Source organism: Corvus moneduloides, chromosome 1 (assembly GCF_009650955.1).
Source record: "Corvus moneduloides isolate bCorMon1 chromosome 1, bCorMon1.pri, whole genome shotgun sequence".
NCBI classification, from domain to species: Eukaryota; Metazoa; Chordata; class Aves; order Passeriformes; family Corvidae; genus Corvus; species Corvus moneduloides.
In genome coordinates this window covers 87,697,703-87,718,642 of record NC_045476.1, presented here as the reverse complement: position 1 = coordinate 87,718,642, position 20,940 = coordinate 87,697,703, and the positions used below count along the sequence as shown (strand labels likewise).

Below are 20,940 nucleotides of genomic sequence, written 5' to 3'. Positions count from 1 at the left end.
AGCAAGAATCTGTCTGTCCATATATATTTCCTTTCCACGGGACTCCTGGTTTGATATATGCGTGTTGCAGTATTCCCACTGCAACAGGCCCCAGTCCCCCTCCCTGTAAATGTATTATAGCCACGGAATAAGTGATTAATCAGAACAGATAAAGCACATGCTGCTTCTTCCTGCTTCATTGTTCCTGAAACCACCATCCTAATCTGTAAGGATTTACCCTAACCAGCTAGCATGCACCATCTGAGAACTGAGAAACCTCCTAAAATTCTTAGGAAAATATTTCAGTTGGAGTTAGTAATGCAACCACATAGAGAAACCAGCGTAAAAATTCACCCTCCTCTCAGTATTTGAGAGACCTCGGCGTGAGGATTTACAAAAATTTATTTCAGTTTTGCTGAAGAATCTATTCACAAATCAAGCAAATTTGTTTCGTTCATGGAATCCAATGAGAGAATATTGTTTGCCTCTGTTACCGAGGGAACAGGAGCTCTTACTTCACTGACAATGCCAATATCCTCAAGCATACAGAGCAAAATGCACATCTACAAACAAAAGCCAGAAACAGTCCTTACAGTGAATTCTTAAAATCTTGTGTTACGGAGACATGGTAGGAGGAGGTGATACTAAGAAATTATGAAGGGTCCCTTTGTTGCTTTTTTTTACTATCAACTGGTCATTTATTGCCTCAGGGTGAATTGAAAAATTAAGTGGCAGTATGTTTTGTTTGTGTTGGAATGGAGTTAATTTTCTTTATAGAAGCTCAGATGGTAATACTGTGATTAAAAAATAGTGTTTCAGTTATTGCTGAATGGTGCTTGCACAGAATTGAGCCTTCTCTGTTTCTCACTCTGCCCCTCAGCAAGGGAGGGAGGGGACACAGCCAGGACAGCTGACCCCAGCAGACCAACAGGATACTCTCTACCACACAATGTCACGCTTAGCATAGAAACTGGGGGCAGTTTCTCCAAAGTAGCTGTCGCTTGCGGACTGGCTGGGCATCAGTCTGATGGTGGTGAGTGCTTTTGCATCATTTGTTACTTTTTTCTCCCCTTTTACTTATTAAGTTGTCTTTATCTTGACTCACTAGAGGTTTTTTCTTCACTTTTGCCAGTTCTCTCCCCCATCCTGCTGTAGTGGGTTAGCAAGCAAGTGGGTGAAAGCTTAGCTGCTCGCCAGAGTCAAACCACACCATGACTGAGTAATTCCTCCCAACACCACCAGCAGTAATCAGAGGAAAAAGAAGTTTGGAATGAAGGAGATGGGGTCAATGGCAGAAACACCTGAGGACACATGTTCATTACAAAGAACAGAAATGACAAGGCAAAGGCACAGCCCTATGAGTCTGAGGCAAATAATCCACTGAGGTTCTTGCCAAAATAGACTCTTTATTACTACTACTTTAAATTTAAATTGCAGGCTGATTCATGCTGACTACTCTTAATGTCTCCCATGGCTCTGAACCTGAAGGAGGATAGACAGTTCTGATATTGGTGTAATCTCAGGACTAATCTACTTCCTCACTAATTCCGACAGTTAAGGAGCTTACTTATATATATCATACTGAATTGCACAGATCCTCTTTGCCTCACATCTCTCTCTTTTATCAGAGCCAGACAGCAGAATGCATACTTCCAAGCCCCATACAACACTCTGCAACATACCTCCAGACTGACCCTCAGAGACACAATGTCTGGCAGGTAGGCCTGCACTAGGCAACCAAGACAGCAATTACTGGGGGGTTCTTTCCATGGCTGTACCCCTTAAATAGGGAGCTCCTAGATGAGCATAGCATCTCCTCACTTGCTCACTGCACACTGAAGTAGGGGCCTGCTGAGGTAAGGATATCTGCTTTTTTAAACATCTGGATGCACCTCCCTCAGCCAAAGATGAGCACAACAGTCAAACATTTCCTGAGTGTTTTCCGGAAGAGCACTGTACTCCTGATGGGAACTGTAGGTTCTCCTCGCTCCTTTTGATATGGGTTTATGCACACAGCCCAAGCCCCACAAAAAGTAGCAAATCTCAGACTCCTGTGTGAAGTTGGGATGTCGTATTACTCTCCTTCTCCATATATGCATCATTTTAAGTTTATCCACAGGAATTTTTATCATCCATTATTTTGGTTTTTTGGCTTCATAAACTCTTTACAATATTTTGAGAGTCTAGGGCATCCCCACAAATAACAATGCAGAATGGGAAACTCCCTTAACATACTTTATGACCAAGAAAGTTGGGGCAAAAAAACCTAACCAGAACTTAGAGTTTTTTTCTTCACTCTCTGTAGCAATTAGCATGATTTATGTCCAGACAGGATAGCTGTTAGCATAAGCCAGTAAATGGTAAACAGCTCTTTACTGTGGCACAAGCAGATGAAATATAGTAAGCCACCTGTCCTGAAAAAGAGAAGTGGTTTTGTGTGCTGAAGAAAACAGGTAGCCAAACTATGCAAACTGCCTGATGATCATCAAAAAGTGCAAAGACAGCTAGAAGTATCTGGAAGAAGCAGACTGTGAGCAGCATGAGCAGCATGTGCAGATCAGGAAAGATCAAGATCTGAAAGGACTCTTTACCAACGTGATATTCCCTGTCCAGTCCTGTAACTAAAGATATTTAATATTGAAGGAAACCAGAGCACAAAAGTGAGAGATGAGAACCTCATGACCCTACACCAAGATTAGGGACCATCTCGCCAACATACAGAGGACCCAAGAGCACCAGAGAGTGCTCTGGGGACCCCATGACTCCACACCAGGACTGCACACAGTCCAGCTTGAAACACTGTGCTGATCCACCTGCTTTCTTTCCTTGACTTCACGGTCACCCTTGCAGAAAAGAGAAGATGTGTGAAGCAACCATTGCACTAACCTGACCTGATTTTCCCCTGGACCAAATCATCACTCTGATAGAATATCAAAATCATGGGACTCTTATAACTGCATAAAAGTGTATAGAGTCTCAAAGAGACAAAGTATCTCTCCTAAGATACAGCAAAAATCTAAAAGACATTGGAGTTGAATTCAGCTCTCCCAAGAGTCACACTTCTTTGATCTATATAACAGTATGTATAATTTAATGGAGAAAACAAACCAGAAATTATATCAGTACAATCCCAGCTATTTTTCTAAACTCTATACAGAGGAACATTTTATGTGCTCCCAAGCATGAAATCTGGATTTTCATAGAAATAAACACTGACAGAAATTTCTGCTGAAACATCAACTAATAAAGTCCATTAGAAACACAGTCATAAAAAAAATTCAGTAGAGTAGAAAACCGTTTCTGGATCTCTGCCTGCCAGAAAGCACAGGCAGAAGTCCTTGCATTAATGCATCATTTTCTCCTAAGTATACTTTACATACCCAAACCAAGTTTGAAAGTTTGGATTTAACTGAAATACTCTTAAATCAACAATGACAATCATTATGAGAATGTGATGACAACTGCATTTTCTTCACAGTTTGTCTGAAAGTTTGGAAACTCCTAACCCCCTCACAGTTAAACTGAACCCAATGCCCCTTCACACTGTGTATCTTATGTTTGACTTTCTAGACAAAATTATACTTTCCAGGAGATAGCTTATTGATGGAAAAGAATAAAAATATGTATATTTAAGTTGTATAAGACTGTAATTAGTCTAACAGTTTCAGCCTTCACTCTGTCACACTAAAAGAGTATCAATTTACAGTGTTCATACACATATGTTGAGCACATTCTTAAAATACTGTATGAACTGTATTTGTAAAGAATGCACTTCATGTCTTCCTTATCCATGGCCATTTTGCCTACAAAACCACAAGTGAAAAGCAACCTCACAGGACATCAATAGACTAATCCAGTAATTCATAAAGCAGTGAACTGCCACCATAACTCGCCCAAAGGAATGGTCCCACAGCATTATCAGAACCTTAATCAAATTCCTTATTTCAGTGTCAGGGATGTGTTGCTTGAAAAACCACAAATTTTCCCAGAACAGAGATGCTGGACCCTTTTTCAGTGAGGATAAATAGCTGAACTATCATAGCAACATAAATTGGCCTTTAATTATGATTATATTTTTACTGCATCTACAAGTATTCTGGGCAACTGAACGTGCAATAATTTTCTTTACAAGCTGAAAACTTGGGTCTTCTTTTACAGTATTATCACTGGTTTTTTTAGGGGCCTGCTTACTTTCACAGGACTTGTCAAGAACATATAACAGTACAAAACTTGGTTCCTTAATAGTGGGCCCATTATTAAAGGCTACGCTAAAATATCAGAAACAATAATAAAGTTGCAGTGGCAGTTGAGCATAGGAAGAAAGTCAGGTCTCACCTCAATGACTTGGGTTTAAACCAGCTAGTTACACAGAACTGAAAATCACCCACAACTTACATGTACTTGAATTTTATTAGACACTGTGTAACTCTATTTTCCTAAATCAAAGTTACTAGTGGTAACAGAAATCAATATATTCAATTCAGTATACATCCTCTAGCATCTACTTCTTCCATTTCTGTAGCCCTACAAAGATACACTACTCCTTTTTTTTTCTTTAAACACTCTCATGGATTGAGAGTGTATACCAGTCTTCGTGCAGATTAACTTCTTTTAATCATTTATTCTTATCAGAGTATTATTTTCAAACACATGCTATTGTCCAATTCTTCAACAGAATTAAAGCCAAATTGCTGCAATGTGTAAGTCCTTAAAATTGCCCTGCTGGGTTAAACTGGAGCTGTGTAATAATTGTTGTCTCCCATTTTCATTGCGAGGTTGGTTTAAGACAGCACTGAATTCCTTTGCACTGGCTGCAATGGCAGCAACATCCACTCAAGGCAGATACATTTCAGTGCACATGCGAAGACATACACAAAATTGTTTTCAGTTATACGCATTTTCCAATGCCTATTTTGGCTGTTTACCTAGTTTTAACTTCCTACATACATACTTTGAATGTATATACAGTATTTTTTAATCTACTTATATCCACAGAATCTCAGTTGTATTTGTGATTCTAATTACATGTTCATCCTGTCAAATTACACATCATAACAGAAAATTAAATTTCTTTACCGTAAAAACATTTGCACAAGTTAAATAAATGTCATGTTCAGGAATATACTGCCAGAGATACATCCCATGGTACTGGGGAGGAGGCCAAGGATGTGGGCAGGAAGCCAAGAAAGAAGGTGTCACTCCTCCCTGTGCCGCCGCTTGCTTCCCCCTCCCTCTACTAAGATGAGAGGAGCTGCTTCCTGAAATGAAGCTGGTGAAGAGGGGGAAGGTGTACAGCGCAGACCTGAGACATCATAGCTTCTAGGAAAGCAGTCAGCAACAGCAGGAAGTCAAATTTGCTGGAAGCAATTTTTAAAAGCAGTTCTGGTGGAATTCCATGATGTAAAGCTGATGAGGAAGTTTCACAATTTTCTTTCTGGTTGCAGGCAGAGCTAGCAGTGCTAGCACATCTCATTTTAAGATCCTATTTTGAGGCACTTACACTTTTCACAAGCTTACTGTTTGGGCTGAAATACTCCATCCAAGCAGCTGTCTCATAGTTAAGTGCACACACACACACGTACACACACACACTCCCCCCTGTCTTTAACTGTTCAGGCACTTCCAAGACTTGTATTTCTGGAGAGTATCTTTTCCTGTTTGCACTATAAAAAAAAATCTCTCAAGAAAGTGGAATGTCTGGAAGTGTTTCTGTTCTACAGGGCACAGCAGCAAAATAATTATTTGTACTATAGGCATCTAGAGCCTTCAACTGCAAATGAAGATCCACTGGCCTAAGGACTGTACAAATTACAAAAGGACTAGAAAAAATATCATAAAAGAATAATATGCAGATCTCTACTGAATTCAATATTGTCAACCAAAGCAGCACAGAATTTAACATATGCAGATCTTTTCTGACTACAAAATAAATTATTCAAAAGCATTACTCATAAGTTATTTGATACTGTTATTTGATAAGATACTTGGGACTTGTTAGTCCAAACATGCACAGGAAGAAAATTCAATTGGAAGTTTACTTGTCTGTAATAAAACCAGCTATGAGAAACTGAGAGATCCACAGTTCTGAAGACCCTTCCTACACTTAATAATGACTCAAAGCTGAGGTAGTTAGAACTTCATGATCTCTTTAAGATCATTAAAGAAACATTTTTAAAACATTTTAGGTAAACAGAAAATCATTATTTTATGATCAGCAAACATATGCAAGACTTATTGAATGTAAATACCAGACATAGTGGCAGTACAAGGCTAGAAATAGCTATTCACTGGCTGTATTCATGATTATCTATTTCCTTTGTGTCAGAATTTGCCAGAGATGTTTGAATATACAACCCCAAAAGAAGAGTTATTCTAATTAATCTGCTAGACTTAACACTTATTACAGTGTTTCCCACAAAAGAGAAATCTTAACAACAAAGATGGCTGTTTCCTGTCTTATACCTTAAACCATCAGATACATTCTATATTTTGAGCTGATCTGGTATTGCTTTCATTGTTCAGATAAAGGCAGTCTTTGAATGCTAAGCATTATTGCTATCACCTTTAGCCCAGGAGTTCAAGTTGGGCTTTTAGAAGCGCTTATCAGCTACATGAGTTTTCTATAAACTACACACAGGTCTGCTGCTAGAAGAACAACTTGCTTTCAATTACTTTCTGAAGGAAAAGAAAGAAGTAATACTTCAGATTTCATCTGGTTTAATCTGAAGTAGATACAAACTCATATAGCTGACTTGTCCTGAAGAGGACTCAGATATTGCCAAGGGAGAAGAAAAGAGATTGATGTATCCAACATCAATCTGCTTTTAAGCAATCAAGAAAAAGAAGCCTAAGAATAGGGAATTCCAGAATAGGTTTGAAGTCGTATTTCACACACACCACTTCTAGAGTTTCCACAGTCTCCCAATGAGGCTTTGGTGGGCCGACCTTGGCTGGATGCCAGGTGACCATCAAGCTGCTCTATCACTCCCTTTCCCAGCTGAACAGGGGAGAGACAGTAAGATGGAAAACAACTCATAGGTTGAGGTAAGGCAGTTTACTAAAGCAAAAGCAAAAGTTTGTGTGAGCACAAGCAAAGAGAAAAAAAAAAATAGGTTTATTCTCTACTTCCCTTTAGCAAGTGATGTTCAGCCCCTTCCCAGGAAGCAGGGCTTCAGCACACATAGCAGTTGCTCCAGAAGACGAACATTGCAAATAACAAATGCCACAACTTCCTCCTCCTTTCCTTAGCTTTTATATCTGAGCTGATGTCATATAAAGTCATCTCTTTGGTCAGTTTGGGTCAGTTGTTCGGATCCTGGTTGTGTCCCCTCCCAGGATCTTGCTCACCTGATGGGGGGAATGTTGAGAGACAGCACCGATGCTGTGCCAGCACTGCTCAGCAGTAGCCAAAACACTGGTGTGTTATCTACACCTTTCCAGCCACCAATGTCTCCTGTGAGATATCCAGAGATGGGGAAAACGAAAAAAATGCACACACACACAAAACCCCACACCAAAAAAGCCCCAACCCAAACCAAATCCAAAAAACCCAAACAAATAACAACCCCAAACCAAGCATCACTACTCCATCATGTCCTGCAGACAAGCCACTCTCTGTTACAGATGGTGTTGACTTCATGTTTCCAAGGAGTCATCACACCAGGTATGTATCTGCTCCAGATTTGGTCTCCAGCTGAGCTGTATTACAAAATTCTATGCAAAAATAGATATTTGCATCAGCTACCAGGTCTAAGGATAAATGAGAGCAATTTTTTTTTTTTTTAAGTTGGGCTCCCTTCTGCTCCTCCCAGGTGCTTCTGTGATATTTGGAGGAAAAAAAAAAAAGTGTCACGGGATGAGTCTGAATGTAGAGATTTGCAAAATAAGCATATAAAACTAGCCCTCCTGGAAGAGCTAGCTGACTAAAGTCCCCTCCTAGTTAATAGGGTAAAACAGGTGCTTTGCAGAGTGATTAATTCCATCTCAAGTCAAGCCTCTAAGGCAGACAGCATGACTCACGTTTGGGGATAGAAAGAACCATCTCTGTTACCTGTAGTGGGTACTTAGGCAACTATTTTAAACTCAGTGACTACCTTTTCAGGTAGTTAAATTAGGTAGATGAATTGCATCTGAGATGCATAATAAATATACCAACAAACAAGCTCATCAGGTAAATGCTATATAATCAAAAGGTTATTCAAAACTTCTTCTGGAAAGATGAGTGTAATTATCTAGGACTTAGAAATTGTCCCTGATATGAAGACATCCAAGCCCAAGCTTGCCTATGTCTTTTTTTTCACACATAGGATTAAGTATCATCTGAGATTTTTCCATACAATATTTTCAGCAGAAATATATGCACACGCAAATTCAGTACAAAAAAAATTATTCAAAGTATGCAGCATTTATAATAGATTTAATTGTTGGGTTTTTTTCCTTTGGAAAAGGAGATGATATAATACTCCTCCAGTGCAGGGGAAGAAGATTTATTTCAAACTAGAATCCCTTACAAAAATGATATTATTTTTACCTGTTCTTTAATTATGTCTGTATATTGAAATATAAGAACTCAATCACGTGAGGGCTGAATGACAATATGAACAAATCTGTTTTCCACAGTATAATTATTTTTTAAAAACATTATTTTGTTTTTAGCTAAGAAGCAGGATATTAATAAATATGCAGGTAAGAAGGTGAATAGTAATAAATAAGCAAGTATAAAATGAACAATGATCATACAAAATTAATTATTCATGTCAGAAGGGACCTCAGCAGGTTTTCTTATCCAACATCCTGATTCAAGCAGATAGGGAAAACATGCTTTAGCCAGGTGATCAACATTCAAGACCAGGTTGTTTAGCTTTGTCCAGTTGGCTCTTGAAACATCACAGGCATCACAGGAATGAAGATCCTATACCTTCTCCAGGCAATCCCCTCAACTGCTTAATTACAGTTAGAGTGAACTTTTCTTCCCTTTAAGTCAAGCCAAAATATCTCCTCTCAATTAATGAGAACCTCCAGCCATACATTTCAGCAAAAGAGCCTGCCCCATTCTTCTCCGCAACTTCCTCACAGATACAAGAAGGTGGCTGCTAGGTTCCCCCTAAGCCATCTCTTTTCCAGGCTTACCAAGCCCCATTTCCAAGCCTCTTCTCACAGAGCAAGTACTCCTGCCACTGGCCATCCTCTGCTGAACTTGCCCCAGTTTATAAATGTCTTTCCTGTACTGGGCTGTCCCCAGCACCTGTGCATGGCAGTCTAGGCACAGTCTAATGAGTGCTGAGTAAAAGCAAATAAACTTCTCCCTCAGTCTCTTGGCTGTGCTGCTGTTAACGAAGCCCAGCACGCAGTTGGCTGCCAAGGCATCCTGCCAGCTCACACTCAGGCTGCTGGCTACAATGGCCTACAGGTCTGTTCCAGCAGAGTTGCTTGCCAGTGACTGCCCAGGATGTACCAATGGTAGGAGTTTGTCCATCCCAGGCTCAAGACTAAGTTATCTGCCTCATTTCACAAGGTCGCAGCCAGCTCTCTCATCGAGCCTGTGTAGGCTGGTCTGAATGGCAGCCAGGCCTCCGAGTGCTTTGAGTGCACCTCACAGTTTGTTGTGATCCACAAACTTGTCAAGAATGCCTTGCACTTCCATCTCCATGTCACCGATGAAGAACTAAACAAGACAAGGTACACCTCTGGTCTGATGTTCCACACAGTTTTTCATCCATCTAGTAAGACCACTCATTTTGGATGTAATGTCCCAAGATGGATAAAACGATGCTGTATCAGCCTGTGCCAAAGCCTTTCTTAAGTCCTTCACTTGAAAGTTTCTGGGCAAACTGTTGAGATTACACAGGATAGAAGGCTCCTTCATGAATGACTAATTACATGAGGACAAACAAAAGCAGAGAGAGTAAGCTCTTCCAACAGACACCACCAACAAATTCCAGGAAATAGCTGGGTTGCAAGATAGGGTGTTAAACATATTCATAGTGCTCATTCCCTTTTTTTGGTAGTAAGGAAAGTTGCTAATGATATGAAATTGAAGTATTACAGAAAAGGGTCAATTAGGGAGAACAGCAGAGGCCCTTGCAAGACTAAATGACTGGGCAATAAACAGCAACCTGCATCCTGAATACTGTGAGCAGGTCTGGCTCCTCTTTGTTAAAAGGATACAGCAGAACTAGAAAGCCAGAGAAGGGCAACAGAGCCAATGAGAGGCAAGGAATGGCCTCCACGTCGAGAAAAAGGATGCATACCAGAACTCTTCGGTTCAGAGAAGACAGAGTTGAGAGGGTGAATGAGAAAACTCTTGAAAGCCTGGGTAGCACAGGCAGGGTGGATTAGGAACAAACAGGGACAGCAGATGAAGTCAGTGAGTGGTGAGTTGCACACAGACAAAAGGAAGAGGCTCTTTGTACATTGCTGAGCTGCTGAAGTCCTTGTGAAATGCTCCTGCAGCTGCTAAACACATACATGGTTTCAGGCAAGAAAAATGCACCAAGATTACTAAATAAACACACTGAACCACACTTTTTCTGGAAAGTGCCTGAGGCTGGTACTGTGCTAAAAAGATAGGTAATGTGCACTTGCCGTGTTCAGAGCTTTTTCTCTGATCATTTATATTTGGCAATTTGGGGGCAGGACAGTCAGATCCAATAGAGCTGTTCTCATCACAATACTCAGTAAAAAAATAACTACATTAAAGGTAACCAACAACAGGTGTCTCCTGCTGCTTGAGATGCCTTTGGGTAATCCTGCCTGCAGTCCAGGTGGCACTCAGGAGGAGCCCCTTGTAGGCCCTATATCGTATCTGCTATACTGGAACCGCAAAAACTCGGGTTGTCTCAAATGGCATTAAGCATCTATGCTGAGGTAACTGAATTGAACCCTCCATTCCTAGAACACAGTGAAACAAGAGAGAAACACCGCATAAAGAGCTTAATGCAGGGAAAATTCATGTCTTTTTAATGGAAAGCCATTGTTTTACAGTGCATATATGAACTGGAGAAACCAGAGCTTGCTACAGAAACAAGACATTTGTTTTTACACCATGCTGTGGAGCTATGGAACAGGTTTAATGCACAACCAAAGCAGCACTGCAACCTCTCAGCAGTTGCAAGTTACATGAAATTTAAGCACTGAATTACTAAAAGCTGCAAAGGCTCAAAATAAAATCTTATTAACCAAATGTGAAAAAAAAGCCACGTGAGCTCATGAAACAGAAGTCAAAATGAGCAATATAGATTTAATAAAATAGAAAAAGTAACCTTGATACTGGAAAACAAGTTTTAACTTCAGGACTATGCCAGTGATAAACTGGTCTATTGTAAGCAAGGAGACCAAACAATTTCTATCACATAAAATTCATGCTTCTATCGCTCCTTTTTTAAAGAGTCTGACAGGGAATTTGCATATAGTTTTGGAAAGATCCCACACATCGATACAGTTTGCTAGATTAATTATTTAGAATTACTTTTATACAAAACATGTTGCTTAAACAAAATAAGAATATCTGTAAATTCAAGAATACTTAGAAAAATACTATTTCCTTCACTTCCTAAGTTATTTTACTAAACCTCTGTAACTTAAAAAGATCTACTTTTAAAGTTCAAAAGATCTATCTTTTTGTTAAAACAAATTATTTTTCCCTTTCCTCATACAGGCATGCAATATAGCCAGCATATAAGATCCATGGCCTACCAACAAATGCTGGTTGTTCCAAGTACACCAAAAGGAAGCAAAAAATATTCCCAAACACTCCATGACCCAAGAATCTCAGAAGTGGCCAGCAATTTACTCAGAATTACTGGCAGGTAGTAGTGGAATGTGGCCAGAGCATTCGCTGACTGAAGTTGCCTCCTTCAGATGGGCTGGTGCTCAGGAGTGACAAGGCAAAGCGCCATCCGTCTGTCACGTTAGACAAGCTCCCTGACTGGAACAATCACATATTACTAAGCTCTGTTTGAGCTGGTGTATGTGAACTGAACTCTTTCTGTACAACAAATCCTTGACACAACTTTGTGTTCACTGTTTTATTTTTGTGTTCAGGTGCAACTGCTTTTGAGTCACATATTGCAGGATGAGGTATATAATTTTTGAAAAAATAGTATCAGGATAATCTTTGAAATTAGGGGTGGGTACCTTGAAACTAAGGTCCAAACCAAGAAATCTGCAGGAAAACAAATGTAAATAATATTCATAATACTTAAAATTCTACTTGTACATTGCAAATTTAAGTTATACATAGACAGAGTACAAATAACCAACTGATCATACCATGTTATTGAGAATACAGATTTAATTGGTAGTTTTAATGCCAAAGGTTTCCTCAGAAGTGAGGTTTTGCTTGACTATTTGCATGAAGAATTTTTATACTAAAATTAATAATTCTCTGAGCATGAAAGTAATGAGACCCACACAAATTACGTAACAGACTGTAGAAAAACAGACTCTTCTTTGTTTCTCTTTAAAACTCCAGCTGTATTACAAAGCTTCTGGCTATCTGAGATAGCCCACATCCAGTACAAAGGAAGGCACAGTATTCACTGAGCATGAAAACTGTGCTGTCTACTGTCAGTGAACCTGTGGCCTCCTGAACAAGGTTGTAAGAGAGGTGCATCAGGATCAGCAGTGGTGCACAATCTGCTGCCTGCTCTGTCCTGTCGCACACACACATTCATCAATATCTGCCAACTGATAAACGACGGTCAGCTATATCTAAACTGCTGGACTGAAAATAAAACACCATTTCATTATCAGCACTTTGAATTATTCTGTTTACAATGGAATTCTCCTCTTGCCCACAGCAGGTATCTCAGTATAAATAAAATCATTTATCGAAGTGATACTGCAATGATTTTCACAGCTATGGAATCTGTACTGTGTGAATTTTCTCTTCTGCAACTAAAATTTTCCCTATGAACAGTTTAAAGTATGAAATCAGGTACATCAAAAGACATGTACCAAAGACAATGTACAACAAAGATGAGTAGATGCAATGAAGTCTTATTATAAATCTAGGCTTTCAAAATGCCTGTGTACATGTTTTGCAAAGCATTTACAGATTAGAAGTATTTTTACTTTTCTTAACACAATTTGCAGTGCAACAGCACAGTGTTCTGCTTCAAAACACTTTCCTTTTTTTTTTTGTGACTTGGTTAAGAAAAAGATGAAACAAAACACAGGTATTTTACCATGCTTATTGTTTGCTTTTGGCATCGACAGTGCTTCTTTATCCTTTGCAACTACAAGCCTTGAGATCAGCTGCCTTGAATAGAAAAGAGAATTTCAGCAAAGCCCATACACAAATTGCTATCCTGGAAAAAGGATGAGTGATTTTTAAATGTCTTTTCTAACACTGACCTTCAAAGGCAGCACAAAGCAGCTATTTCAGAAAAATATAAGTACTACAACATACTGCAAATTGTGCAAAAGTCTTCTAAAGAAATTCTTCCCCAGATATCAGATTTTACTGTAAAACTTACTACATACTTTTATTTTAAATAGTGAATTCTGTGATTCTGTGAACTGACAAAGCACCACACAAGTTTAGAAACCCTTCATATAATGTATCTTTTTTAAAGGCCCTTCGTCAGTAAATGTGCACCAATAGGGAGCAGGAGTTTTTCTAGTTCATTTCCAGTTTTTCTCTGATGGAGACAGGTTTTGTTATGTGTAGAGTTAAGATTCATGCAAATACTATCTGAACTTCATCCTCATATTTCTGCACTGATTCAAAACTGTGCATTATATTTATAGCACATAATGATCACAAAAACATTGCTGTACACAGCCATAAGTGTAAAGCTTAAGTCCAACATGAATAACAGCAACTGAATCCCATGGAAATCAGTGTTATTAGAGCACAAGAAAAACAATACATAGCTCACTTGAAAACAACTAACTAGTACGTGTTGGCAAAGATCAGGAGAATATTAATAAGTCTGGGATTTCAACACTTATGATCTCAATTTCTTCAAAAGATACAAAGATAAAAGCTTTACTGGACAGAAATGCATATCCTTCTGTATCTGAAATTGTACTTCAAGAATTTAAAGCAAAGTGCTTACTACGTAAATTTTTGGTGAAAATCAATCAGGCCAGAGATTGCAAAACTGTAAAGGAGTCCACCTGGGGACTTTGTCATGTCCGGTTGGAAACCACATGCCAAATAAACCATTTACTGGAGTAATGCAGCACTTATTACTGCCATGAGCTGACTTGTGCTTAGTGTGGTCAACAGATTGTCACAAGACAGAGAGAAGTAATGGAATTACTAGTGACAGCAGCCAGTCTTTTTGAACACTGCTAACAAGACCAGGCAGAGAACAGTACTGATTAAGTCAATAAACAAGGCAAGATTTCCACCAGAGCTGACACACAGAGGCACAGAGAAGTGCCTTCCTACTGAGGACAGAGCTGAAGCAGGATGCTGTCGAGAAATGCAGCATCTGAAATCAGTTCATAGACTGTTAACCAGAGATTGAATAGAAGCAATAGAAGATGACCTTGTCACATTGGTTCATACCGTTTCACTGCAAAGGATCCACAGACACTGAAGCTGGAGAAAACCACTGAAGAAGAGGGATTTGTCTCTCTCCCTCCAACAGTGAATAAGATACACTTTCACAAAAGCTTTGAGACCTGTTTCAATTCCAAAATGTTCACTATGCTGAACATTTTCTTAGGGAAATGCTGAGCTATGGTATGGTAGACAGACACCATTTCCATTCACTATGCAGTGAGAACCCCATTTACATTTACTAAAAGCATGCTAGTTTTCATGCATTCATCTTCAAGGAATATTTAATCTCTAAGTATCTTCTCAATGGAAATAATTAACAACTGCAAAGTCTAGTGCTTTGATTTAACCTTTTTTGAAACATTTAGCACTTGCACATGGTTGCCAGGCAGATCTGGTGAAATGCAGTGTACAGTAATGCTACTTCAGCTAGCTACATGGAATCACTTTTCTAGCTTTCTTAGTGCAATGCTAGTATTTCCCTTTCCTCTATCACCAAGACTGATAAAAAGAAATAATTTTCTTTCTCCACCCTCCTTCACTCCCTGGGGATATAGATGAGTCATGTAATTTGCACAAAAATCCATTTTCCAAGGTACCTAGTACATAACTTACAAGGAAAGAAGCTTGGCTGGAAAATAAATATTTTCTGCTTTTTTGGGTTTTAATTACTACAAAATTATACTTCTATCCTATAGCTGGAATGAAAGGAAATTCACTGATTATTTATTTTACTCTTTACAAGAAATAATTTCCTATTTTTAGAAGGTTTCTCTATTATTACTTCATTGTATTTGCAGAGCTTCTTTGGGTTTTGTTTGTTTCTTTGATTTATTTCCCCTTCCTCCTTTTCTTGGTATAAATGCAATCCTTTCTGCTTTTGATCTTTAAGTGGCAATTCCTTATTCCATGGCTAACCCATATTGTCTGCTACAAACCTGTGTTTGTGAACTGCAGCCGTATCTTTACTTTTTAATGATTTAGCTGCATCAATGTCAACAATTTGCTTCATGAAGAAGTCACTACCACCTTGTAGGCTAATAGTCCCTAATGAGCTGCATAATGCCCTTTTACTATCTCCCTTGCCCTGGTTCTCAGTTTGTGAATCGTGCCTCACCCTCAAATCTGATAAATTTTCCTTCTCTTCTAAGATTATACAAACATTTTAAAGTTATCCTTAACTCAAATGGTTAATTTGATTTGTTTTAACTAGCCATTTGTCAGATGCTTCACAGAGACAAGAAAGATCCTCAAAAGCTTTCAGGTAAAATTTTCTTTTAAGGTTTTCACCTGGGGGAGGACCAAGCCTATTTATATCTTCACCACAAGTTGATCTACAATGTCCCAAGTCCCTGCAGTGTGGAGGTTTGCAGCTGCCTTTTAGATCTGTTTCACAGCATCACTATAGTGTCATTTGCTGTTCATTTCAACAAGAGAGGTTAAACATAGACCTGCCTATCATATCTTTTTTTTCAGATGTTTACCTTTGTAATCCTCCTACATTTATTTCAGAATAATTCTGAAGTATTGAGAACATGCATTGCTTTTCTAAATGCCGTGTTACTTCATTATGCCTCTTTGTAATTCGAAGATTTTGTTTCCCTTATTCTAAGGCCCATGTGTATTTACCCTTCCTATAAACCTTTTCACAGAATTCTCCTCAACATTTCTACTTTAGCAATTAATGCCTCCCCCTTCACTTTTGCACCTTCTATCGGCTCTCTTTATGCATAAGCTCATCTAACATCTGTAAAATCATCTTACATCTTTAAGTAAAGTCACATCCAGTGACAAGACATAAAGTGATTTCTAAAAAAAGAGAAATATTAATACATTTTGTACTTCTCCCAAGAAATAAATTTCAGCCTGATTAAAATTCATTCAGAGCCTGTTTAATTTTTCTCCTGTGAAACTCAAAGGCCAGTACCATACCATTCATTTCATTTGGAATGGTATAAGCAAGGGTACAAAATAATTCCTGGTTTGACTTTAGTATTCTTTTTCCAAAACATTTCACTGGTGTTATACACAATAGTATGATGGTTCTTTGCCGGTGGGTGGCTTTAAAATTACTTTGGCACTACTCTCTTATTCTCTGACTACAAGTGGGTAAGAGAATACATGTTATATGTGTCTTACATAACTATATATAGACACTTTTTATAGGCTAACAACTTTATTACCCTTAGCATAAATTTCATCCACGAGCTGTGGTTCAAGAAAAACACACATGATGTCCTACTTATGTTCAAATCCACTTGAGCATTGCTTATTGGTGCAAGCATAAACAAATATTTCAGGAAGATAAAATGCATTAAGTAACTAACTTCAAAATCAATCAGTGTTATGGATTCTCAATATACCCAGTATTATCAAACACATTTAAAGGGCAGTGTCTCACATACAAGGGATAGCAATGATCCCTTTCAGAGGCATATGCAAAAGGAGAGAGGAAAAGAAAAAGAAAATCTTTAGACATAATCTCAATTGAAGTAGAGTATGTCAAGAGATTCTGCCTTCATTTCCTACTTTGTGTAACTCCAAGTCTCTTTACTGCCCTTGTCCAAACTCCAATGAACATTAAGTTTTGATTTCTGCATAATTTCTTATTTCTATGCAAATTCTCAAATAATCAGATACATAACTTGCTTCTCTGATGTACATGATGTTCTCTTTCCAGCAAACTCCTAAAATTTGCTTCGCTAAGCTAATTTGAATAAATTTGTATTTCGGCTTTTTTCAAATCTATCTATGAATTTATTCCATGAGATTAGAAATCCTCTGATCAGTGCATAAGATCCTACACCAGTTCTGCTAGGGAATAAAAATCTTATAAAAATCTTACAGGTGAAAATAAAAATGTTAGCACATGATAATGTTGCACACAGAGCTGCTTTCTTAATAATGCTGAATTTAAGACTCTGACAAAGCAATTTGAACTGCAGGTCTGCAGTACACATACACTTGCAATTAAATTTTTTTACAAATTAAAATAATAAATCACTAATCCCTGCTGAAGGCTAAACAACCTTCTCTTTTGTTTTCCTTCTGCATTTCCACTTACTTCATTTTTCCTTCTCACAGTTTTAATTTCCCTTCTCTTGCTGCCTGATGCACTGAAGGCACACGCTCTTATTCACAACAGAGCAGGTACCTATCAACCTCCATTTGCAAGGGTGGCTCAGAGTGTTGATTTAATGCAGTAATGATTACAATACTGTAACTCAAAGCACAGTGAGGCAGGCAGCTGACAAGCTGAAGTATGTTGACATCGAGAGAATTACTTGAGCGCTGGTTAAGCATTTACGTCTACAAGGCCATGGTGAGAATCACCTCTAAACAACACGAGGTTATGACACTTCAGGCAGATAAAGTAATAATTTTCTTTAGCTGCAGAGAAAACAGCACTTACACTAGGCACCGATTTTTACCATTCTCATGTAGAATAAACTTTACCACAGCTTTTCTGCAATAGCTCCAGGTAGATGTAAAAATAATATAAAAGGAAGAATGCTTAAATCTACACTTTGAAACACAAATGATGAAAAATATTCTTGAATACTCCTGCCCTAAGTTCAAAATAAGCCACTGAAAACCCAGTGCCCCAAAAGAATACATATCAAGTGAAAACTGGTGAGGGATGGCACGACACATGGACACACAGGGACAGGCCACAGACAAACAAAAAAAAATACTGGAACTTCAAAAGATGGATCATATGAATTGCATCCACTGAGGTACATGATGAACCCACCATTATACACGAATTAGCACAAGTCTCTTTTCTGCAAATCAAAAATACACCTTAAAGTCTGGCACAGAATTCTAACAAACAAAAAGCGAGTATCATCAGATTTTTAGCATATCTTAAGAATAATTTGCTTTATGTGAATTTCTGCACCGGTCTGAGGAGAGATGTAGCTACAAATGCTGGACAAAATTGTTCTTAACACTAGAGTAGCCAAACTGGGTTCTTTAAACTGCCTCTCACTTGGATACTACACAAACATACAAGACACAGCCAAATTCTCTCCCAGAAAATTTAGCAAGAACAGAAATTAACATCAAAGGAAATTTTAAAAGCAAAATAAAAAATTCCCCAGCAATCAGGTTTCCTTTATTACAAAAGAAATTTTTAGGCTCTGTACCACTGTGCCAGATGGTAACTGGACTAGATGGACAGTGTTACAAAGGCATCCCGTTCCAATAACATTAAAATTCCAGTGCATATACTGAAAGTTTACCTCCAGTTCATTTTTCAATTAATTTTGAATTAATTTTGAATTTTCTTGTTGACAGGCTCAAAACAGATGAAGAAACTAATGTCTATGATGACATGAAGAAAGAGTGATGTGGATATTCTAGGAGGATGGAGAAGGGAAAACACAACTATTATATGAATAAAGTGATAAATGGAAGATTTTTCTAGTAATATTTTTAAACCTCTATGTAGGTGACTTTGTAAGGACCCTAACTGATTTGGCTACTTTGCATAAATGTCTGACTGATAATATGACAAAAGCAGTACTCCGACAGATGATGTTGATTTGAAATTCTCAACCCTAATGAAGACGCTCCAGATACACAACAGCACTACTGAAGGCAGAAGAATAGAATTTAAAATCCAGATTTTGAATTCACAAGACCAATCCTGAACCAGATGTGTGTACAGAAGGGCACAGTCACATTGATTCATTTCAAAGGGGGAGTGGGGGAAAGACAAAAAAAGAGTATTAAGAGTAACATTCTTTCAATTTCATATATTCTACTCACTTAAATGTCACCATGTTATTTTGAAGCTTCCACAAAAAGAATACCTGTTGTAGGATGCACATTTCAACACAAAATAAAAATGCCTCTCAAAGGCAATTATTTTGAATGAGAACCACAATTTCAGCTTTTCACTTGGCATATATTTACAGAATATAAAAACATAAACAAATTGGGCAGATGCAGATTTTTTTGCCCCCCTTTAGACAGGATATTGAGGCATAAACCAGTGAACTAAAGCATACTGTTCCCCTGGCCTTGCCACCTAAGCTGACATTTGCAGTATGCATATGCAGTACTAATAAGATAAAAGAATCACACATGCACCATTAATTCATAAAAGCATCATTGAAAAAGAAGATAAGTGGGAAAAGGAGGAAAATTGTTTCAAAGCAGTTCAAGGCCCCAGCCTGATTACAATTTGGCAGGAACTCCCTCCCCAGTTCTACTTCAGTTATGCAGGAAATTTGCAGTATTTCAACCAACCACGTCAGTCTGTCAAGAAACAGATGCGCCTCTTTCAACTGCTTCCACGGAGTTTGAGTAACTTGGAGAAAAAAAAATTTCTGGAAGTCGGGGTACCTATGGTAAAGGACTGCTTGGAGAGAAAAACTCAAACACACCTTTTTTCTCCCGTTTTGACCAGAGGGAGAAGTTCTCAGCTATATAAATGCTGGTAAAGCAGGACTCTATTGGGAAGCCCAGCATGGCCACCATCCACAATGTGCAACAGGCTTCACCTAATATTCAGGCTTCATTTGGCTTTTTATTCTTCTTTTACATGACTTTGTCTGCTTCTTCAACTACCAAGCTCCATGGTAACATTCAGCAATACCACAAGGATGGCTTGCTAAGCAGAACAGATTTTAGTATGACTTAGAGCATAATGTTTAGACCCTGTTTTCACATCATCAGATTTCATTCTGATCATGGCCATAGCTACTCTGCTTAATATAATTAATAAATTAGAAGTCATGGGCTTATACACTAAAAAAAAAATATACATTTACAGTATACTATTAGGCCTTTGTTTTCTCCTTCCAGGCTTTTTTTTTAGCAATACAAATTAAAAAGTTAAATTAGCTCTGCAGTTCTTTACAGATATCTACTCTAGATAATTAGTTTTCTAAAAAAAGATCTCCCATTGATATTACTTGAATTTATTGCTTGGCAAATGTATTTTTATTTTTTAAAGGGATCTAAAATTCTTTAATTTAAATACATGTATATTTAAATGTGTGTGATTAATGTGCTATAATAATTGTAAAATGAATTGTAAAATTGTAAAAATGAAATTAAACTTGGTACAGTTGATCAGCCTATTCCATTCACTATTTGAGGAAAAAAAGCATTTTTCCAAAATCACTAGTATCCAAAATTTGTCAAATACTGTGATAATGACCAACTTCCATATGAAAAAGTGCTGAGAGAGTTGGTGTGGCTCAGCCTGGAAAGAAGGCTCTAGGAAAACCTTACTGCAGCCATTCAGTACTGAAAGGAGGCTTATAATAAAGAGGGAGGTAGGCCTTTCAGCAGAGTCGGTAGTAATTGAAAAGAAGCAACAGTTCTAAAATGAAAGAGAGCAGAATTAGATTAGTTATTAGGAAGAAATTCTTCACTGTGAGGGTGGTGAGGCACTGGGACAGGTTGCCCAGAGAAGCTGTGGATGCCCCATC

General features: G+C 38.2%; 1 protein-coding gene and 1 long non-coding RNA gene across 2 annotated transcripts in view; one reads left to right on the top strand and one right to left on the bottom strand.

The window, feature by feature from the left end:
• Positions 1 to 20,940, bottom strand: part of LOC116448010 (catenin delta-2-like) — a 255,663-nt gene that overhangs the window by 141,265 nt on the left and 93,458 nt on the right. The window lies entirely within an intron of this gene.
• LOC116448016 lies at positions 931 to 20,273 on the top strand. The gene is made up of 3 exons (XR_004241786.1): positions 931 to 1,012; positions 15,708 to 15,758; positions 18,794 to 20,273. It is a non-coding gene; the product is annotated as an uncharacterized LOC116448016 (long non-coding RNA).